Below are 7412 nucleotides of genomic sequence, written 5' to 3'. Positions count from 1 at the left end.
TTCATACGTCATCTGAACACGCTTATACACTTTTTAGGATAAAACTAAAATTCTCAGAACTGACTGACTAACGACAGTTACACGTATCATGAGGAACAGCATGTCTTCCGTTGGATAGGACGACAAAAATGATGTAAAAATATACGTAACCAGAGTTAGGTGATCGGTGGTTGGTGATAGGGAGTGTCAGATTGCTCTAACAACGGCATGGGGACAGAGGTTGCAGAAATGGCGCGCGCTGTAGCTTTAGCAGAACGTAGTTACCATGGAGGTTGTGCTTCGAGAACTGCATTCCTTCCTCCGACCTTGCCTATATCAGCAAACGGTTCAGAACTAAAAGACGATTACTCCTGGTTTACCAAACATCTCCATAATTCTGAGTATGAGCCAAGGGTAGGTCGTAGAAAAGAACTACGCCTACAGCAGAATTAATACGCATGATGATGATGATGGTATTCTGAGGCGGCAAATATTTGCTGGTAGGTTTCGGCAGCTTTGTTGTTTCTCCAACCTGTTTTTTTCTAGGTGAAGTGGCTGGCTCCTGCGAACAATCTGGAGTAGTTATTTGTGGTTTCCTGTAGTCTGTCGTTACAAGGAAAATTTAAAAAGGTGGCTAACCTAGCCGAATGTCACCGATCCCTCCGCAAGCTGAACCTTGTGTATTATTTCTTCTAAATGACGATTTTGCTTACCCGATGCGGTTTTACCTAGGAAATGAAGTCACTCACCGGTGGTCGAAGGCCAGCCCGCCGCGGGTCGTTTGGTACTTTTTGACGACGTTCTTGAACGTGCGGTAACTATTTATCGACTCGGTGGACCGTAGCTCTGGGCCAGCAATGAAGATATGCGTGTAGTATAGATGGTGGCAGAGACCATCTGGAGGGTACATTTTGGACAAGGATGCCGCCGCCCCCACGGTGCAGACGAGCTCTTTGACCTCTGCCCGCAGAAGGAAAGGAAACCGAAGTGAACCCACGTTCAGGCGATTTTGCGGACGCTGGCAGTCTTTATACAAACAAAAACATAGTGATACATCTTTAGGCTGGCAATAATTTTAAAAGAACCCTGACCCTGTCAGATTTTGAACGCGTTGAGTTGTGCCGATGAGCACAAGTTCGCCCCTTGTGGGGCTACAAATCATTACTTTCATGATTATTCTAAAAAAACCTTTCAGGTAAAGAAAGAACTATCGTGTATGTAACCGCGTCCAAATGGCGTATTTCTACTATCTACGTCACGAGACCAGTTTGACAGCTGTTTAGAAAATGGTCCCAAGGATACTTTGGAGGCGACAAGTGCCCAAGCAATACGTTTGTTAACTTTTAAATGAAAAAAGGGGAACATTTCACTTCACACCATCGGCAGTGTTCACTTTAATACCGTTACAGTAACTAAACACACGACTCAAATCAAATTTATTCGCCGTCAGGCCACACTGCTCGAGTGGGAAAAATTCCGATTGCGCCGAAACAGTAATGCAGATGACGTTTCAATATCAGACAACGACACATTGATGTAATAACTACTAAAAATAACAAAGAAATCTTTATGAGAACTTTTTGCCGTCTAACCACTGATCCCTGAAACAGTTCACGGCCCAAAGCAACGACCTTAACAGCCTCCTGCCCCACGAAAAAAGACAATACCCAATTTATTCAGTGCTTTAGTAATTAAAACACCATATATTGCTTGGAAGAACATTAATTCTGTTTTGAGCCGTAATGCGAATCGCTATGACATGACACACGAGGCTATTCAGAGAAGTGAGACCTTAACAAATAAAGAGCTAGCAAATGCCTTTAATGATTACTTCATATCAGTATGCAAAAGCGTTCACAACCCAGCTGATGCAAACTTCATAAGGGGAAGCACCCGTGATTCAGCCTTCTGGGCCCCCATCATTTAGAATGAAATTGTGAGCGCTTTTCTTTCTCTGAAAAAAAGTGGTTGCCTTGACGTAGATGGCTTGAAAATCCGGCCGATTAGGTGTGTTCTACACCTTATTTCACTGGTCTTAGAGCATGTCTTTAATCTTCATTTTACTGCCGGTACATTTCATAAACAACTTCTAATGACTAAGGCAATCGTTTTGCACAAGGGAGGCGATAAAAACGAATTCACAAATTATAGGACAATTGCGCTACATCCTATATTTTCAAAAGGCCTACAGTAGCTTATACGCACTCGCATGATTTCCTACTATAATAGGCACAAAATATTAACCACTGTACAGTCTGAATTTGCTAAGGGTCTTTCAACTAATAGTGCCCTTTCAGCCCAAAAAGAAGCAATCCTTAACTTTTTTGAGCGACAGTTGTACCCATTAGGAGTATTCATCGATTACTCAAAGGCATTTGACTGCAATAATCATGTTACGTTGCTTAAAAGCTCAGCCACTATGGCTTTCATGGTACCTTTCTCCAGTTACATACCTCCTACCTTAGCAATCGCCAGCAGAAAATTATAATTAATAATCATAGTTTCTGTTTGAAACGCGTTTCTCCAGGAGTACCACAATGAAACATCATAAGACTCCTGTTATTTTGCATATGTAATAATGAGTTAGCCAATATTGATGGCGCTGCTGATATTATAATGTATGCCGATGACACAGCCATGATTCTTAGCGCTGAAAACCAAAATGATGTGGTTCGCATTTACAATGAACTGCATGATAAAGTGTCACGCTGGAGCAGAGTAAATTCACTGTGAATTGATGCAGTTAAAACTAAAGCAGTCCTGTTTAGAACAAGAAACCGCACAGTTCACTGACAGAACATACTAAAACTAGGTAATTCTAATATATAAATTCTACGGACTGTGAAATGCCTCGATGTAGACTTTGAGCAACACGTCATGGAATGCTCATGTTGACCTAGGGTTATCAAAACTTGGCCACATTACTAGTGGTCTTTCTAAACTTATTTTCTTTTCTGCCCACGAGTTTGAATCTTACATTATATCGGGTTATGTTTTTGTAGACTTTGCAGTATTTGCACTCGGTATGGGGCACCACAACTCAGGCGAACATTACTGAACTTTCAAAAGTACAAAAAAAGCAGTTCGCATCAACATGAACACAGCTACGATAGTCATACAGATTCCTTTTTAAAGAAAAATGAAATTATTACCAGTGACCTATTTGTATAATTCCTTGCTGCTCAAACACTAGCACACCAATGTAAAAAGAAGTAACGATGCGCTATGCAGTAATTCCAAACTCCAGCTTAAAATGTACCCACGCAAACGCGCCGATTCGACCGCTGCCAAATACCGAAGAACCGAACAAATTACAGTAAACAAATGCTGCTTTATCAGTTACCATTTCATTTGAACAATGTACCATGTATACAGGACTGTCAATGTATCATATAATTTATGTATGTGAATTTCATGATGTGCATTACTCATAATAAACCATGTGTTACATGCTTATAAATTTTAAATATTGATGGTCTGTTCTGGTTGCATCTGCTCTGAATGCGGGCCGTCGACTATTTCAAGGCCTTATGTGGTTTTGTTTACGGTCCGTAGCAATTTGTGTGTGAATAAACTGATTTGAATATGATTTGACTTGCCACCATATATGCGGGCCCTCGAAGTCTCGGGTCACCCCTTTTTCGTAGAGCTGGACACAGGGCCCTGCGTGGCAGACTTGGCCGAAAAACTGTTCAAGCGCACCTTCCCTCAAGTGTCCGTCGAGGCTTCAAGCGTGTTGCTCCGCAGCTACTCCGGACATCTCGCCTACTTCTAGGGTGAGGCCAAGGCCAGCGTTCCTCTTGTCGACAGGAAGGCAGCCCTGACCATTTAACCAAGGGGTCGTCCCCAACGCTCCTGGGTCGAATCTGGATACAGGCGTTAGGGCGTTCGATTGCCTGAGTGCCAGGACGCATTACATGTGATGAAAGACGGCCAGGGCCTTGTGCACCAATTTCAGGGTCCTGTTTTATACCGGGGTGGGTCCATTCACCGGCACGGCAGTTAGCATCCATGTCGCAGATGGAGCCTGGCCTCGGTTTTTCAATCCTCACCCACTGCTATTCGCCCTGAAGAATGGGGTGACCCAGGAGCTGCAATTGTTGCAGCTAGAGCACTTTCTGGTACCTGTCAAGTCATCGGAGCAGGCTACAACAAATTTGTCAGTGCTCAACCAAGATGCCAGTGACGGGATCTGCGGGTACTTCAACATCACCATCAACCCCATCGCTACGGTGGGAAAGTACCCGCAGCCCCGAATTGAAGATCTCAGGTGAGCGTTGTCCGGGGAACAGAAGTCAGAGATGCAGCAGCTGCTGCTCCAGTTTTCTCCCGGAAGTATGTTTTCGTATTGAAAACATTTACCCTCTTCCAGTAAACGTGCTTTCCGTTCCGCGTGGCGTCAGCAATGGCTATTTTCTAGAGGGAGATGGGCAACCTGTTCTAAGACTTGAGGCACGTGGCTATGTGCTTGTACGACGTCGTGGTGACTCGCACAGACGATGGGGATGACCTGCGCACCCTACAGAACGACTTGGCACGAGTGGGGGACGCTGGGATGAAGCTCAAGATGGAAAAATTGTGTTCTTGGCTTCTAGTGTCGAGTACATGGGACAAGTCATTTCCCAGGCAGGCCTTGCCCCGGCCCGCCGCAAAACTAAAGCTGTGCTCAAGGCGCCAGTCCGAAACTGTCGTCGCATCTACAGACGCTCCACCTTCTTTTTCAACATGGACAGCCTGGAAGAAGGAAAAGGACGTGGCCTTCAAGCGCAGAAAGGAGCTCATCACAAAGACTCCGCTGCTGGTACTCTATGATCGGGAGAACCCCGTCGTTTTATCCATCGATTCGGCACCGTATGGCGTGGAAACTCTCCTGCACAGCGGGATAATGGCCAGGAGCGCCCGGTGTCCTTTGCGTCCCCTCGGATTCAGGCTGCACGACAGCGATAGAGCCAGTTCGACAAGGAAGGCCTGCCTCTCATGTTCTGGGCGAGCGCCTTCACCAGTACCTGTGGGGCTAGAAGCTACAGGCAATTATGAACCACAAGCCACTGCTGGGGCTTCTGGGGCCTGACAAGGCAGTTCCAGTGCAGGTATAGCCTCGAGTGGTGCGCCGGGCCTTAAAGCTCGTGGCATGCAACTACAAGGTCGTCTACCGCCGGGAATGGACCTGGCACCTGTTGGTGCGCTGATGCGACTGCCCTGCCGGAGGAGCCTCCTGCAGTTCCTGAGCCTGCCGAAGTGTCATGCTGGAGCGCGCATGTCCGATGTGCTGTCGAGATCAGCGGTTATGCGAGCGACCAACCCTGATGCAGTCATGTAACAGATGGTCAAGGCAGTGTCCCGAGAGGAGAAGTTGGCGATGCGGACCTAGAGCCAAAAGCCGCTGAGCTGAGCCTCCATCATGACTACCTGCTTTGGGGTTCACAGGTAGTGATTCCACAGAGCCTGCGGTCCAGGGTCGTGCAGTTGCTGCACAGGGGTCATTCAGGTCTGGAGAAGACAACGATAGTGGCCCGATCCTACGTTTGGTGGCCTGGCCTATACCAGGACATTGCTCACATGATGCAGAGAAGCGAAATCTGCCAGGAGAACTAGGAGGCTTCACGTCATGTGGAGATTACCTCTGGCCCTTCTCGGAGACACCCTTGTCCCGTCTGCACATGAATTTCGAGGCCCCTTCAAAGGCCAGTACTTCCTGGTGGTGGGGTGGAGGAAGCCTTCCCAATGAAGGTGCAGGTACTGGCAGTTACCACTCCATCGACACGTGCAACCATTGTGGCGCTGTGGCAAGTATTCGGAGTACAGGGGTGGCCGCACGTTATCATGTCGGACAACCGTCCCAGTTTCGCCAGCGAGGAGTACCTGGCTTAGCTGACGAATCTAATCCGCCCGGTGACATTTCGGCCGTACCACCTGCATCGAACGTTGCTGCCATGGCCAAGCTAAAGTTAAGGACAAGCTAACGAAGAGCAAGGCTAGGGATTTCTGGACGCAGGTTGCCCAGGTCCTGCTCCAGTACCGCACCACACACCACTACGGCACTGGTCGTGCCCCTGCAAGCTCCTGTTGGGCCGCATGGTGAAGACAGCTTTTGACTTGTTGCATGCAGAACTGCGGTCCACAGCGCCCCTGAAATATCACAAGGAGAAGCTGGCCGCTGATTTAGGTTGTCGTCCTGGGCCTTTCCCGGGGTGTAGACCTCTGGTTTTTGCCACAAACTTCCGGCCAAGAACACCCTGCTCTGTCGGGCAGGTGCTAGCTCCTGCCAGTGCGTCATCACCGCTCGACCGCCTGTCAGACGGGACCATGTGGCACCGGCACGCTGACCATGCAAGGCCTCGTCTGGCAAGCTGAGCCACCCTTCGGGAAGCCAGCCTGCCGGGAAGCCAAGAGCTACACCGGCCGATGCCAGCAAACACCACGGGCCGGTGCCACGCATGCCACTCTGGCGCCACTCACAAGTTCTGCAGCACCTGCAAGGCCGGCAATTGCAGCACTTCAGAGAGCGCGAGGCTGGCACAGGCAGCAGCTGACGCTGCCAAACCTGCATAGACACCTGTGCGCAGGCAGAGCACGAGACTGCAGCGGCAACCACACCGTTACTCGCCGGGGTAACAGGTACAGTTTTATTTGTGTTTGTGGGTTGCAAACTTCGTGCTAAGGGGTGTAACAAGTATATGGCGCCACCCCGACCTCAGTCTTAGTAGGCCGCTAAGTATGGTGCCCCGCCCGGCTCGGTGGGAAAAACTGTGTTGGGACGGCCTACAAACACCGACCAGCACAGCAGCTCGCGGTCAGTCACAGTAAAAACCAGCACGCCGCGAGTCGTCAGTCGGGCGGAGGGTACCGCGACCCTCCCACGTTCCCGAATGCGGGGAAAGTCGGCACAGCGGCCTTTGTTCAAGCTGACGAAAAAAGAGCTGTCTGCTTCCCTCAACTTCCATAAATATGTCACTGTTTGTGTAACGCACAAACCCAATCAACTCGATCACTGAGGACACCGGACTAGAGGTGTGCACGGGCTCGGGCTTACCCAAAAGCCCTGGCCCAGCCGCGTATTCCCAACACATATCCAGTAGGGGCTCAGGCCGACCACACCACCTAAGCAGCGGCGCAGCCAATGAGGTTAAAAATGACACTTTTTTAACCTCCTTGGACGCAGCACCGTGACGCCACTACCTGTATGTGCGCGACTTCATGCGAGGTGGATTTTTCCCCCTCCCCTTGTTTTAGCTGCTTTGCGGGCGCCTGATGGTTTCGCTCCGTGGGCGGGGCTGGCCTGTGGCGCTGAGGAAGCTGACGCACATGTGGTAGAAGTTAACCTTTTCTACCTGAGTCCCTGATCTATCCGCAACATTCTTGCGCGCCTGCAAGTTGACGCTGACCTCCGATCGTGTTCCTAGATAAGCGCTCGGCTCGGTGCTCGAAGTGCG

At 49.2% G+C, this 7412-nt stretch overlaps 1 long non-coding RNA gene across 1 annotated transcript in view; it reads right to left on the bottom strand.

The window, feature by feature from the left end:
* Window positions 1-734: 734 nt before the first annotated feature.
* LOC144157698 (uncharacterized) overlaps window positions 735-7412 on the bottom strand; it is a 57568-nt gene continuing 50890 nt past the window's right edge. The window contains exon 3 of the long non-coding RNA XR_013319830.1: window positions 735-939. This is a non-coding gene — a long non-coding RNA (uncharacterized LOC144157698). The remainder of the gene's footprint in view (window positions 940-7412) is intronic.

This window comes from Haemaphysalis longicornis, unplaced genomic scaffold (genome assembly GCF_048455015.1).
Source record: "Haemaphysalis longicornis isolate Haplotype H1 unplaced genomic scaffold, Haemaphysalis longicornis Haplotype H1 scaffold_10, whole genome shotgun sequence".
In the NCBI taxonomy this organism is placed as follows: domain Eukaryota; kingdom Metazoa; phylum Arthropoda; class Arachnida; order Ixodida; family Ixodidae; genus Haemaphysalis; species Haemaphysalis longicornis.
The sequence above is the reverse complement of the archived record's forward strand: the minus strand, read 5'-3'. Positions and strand labels throughout refer to the sequence as shown.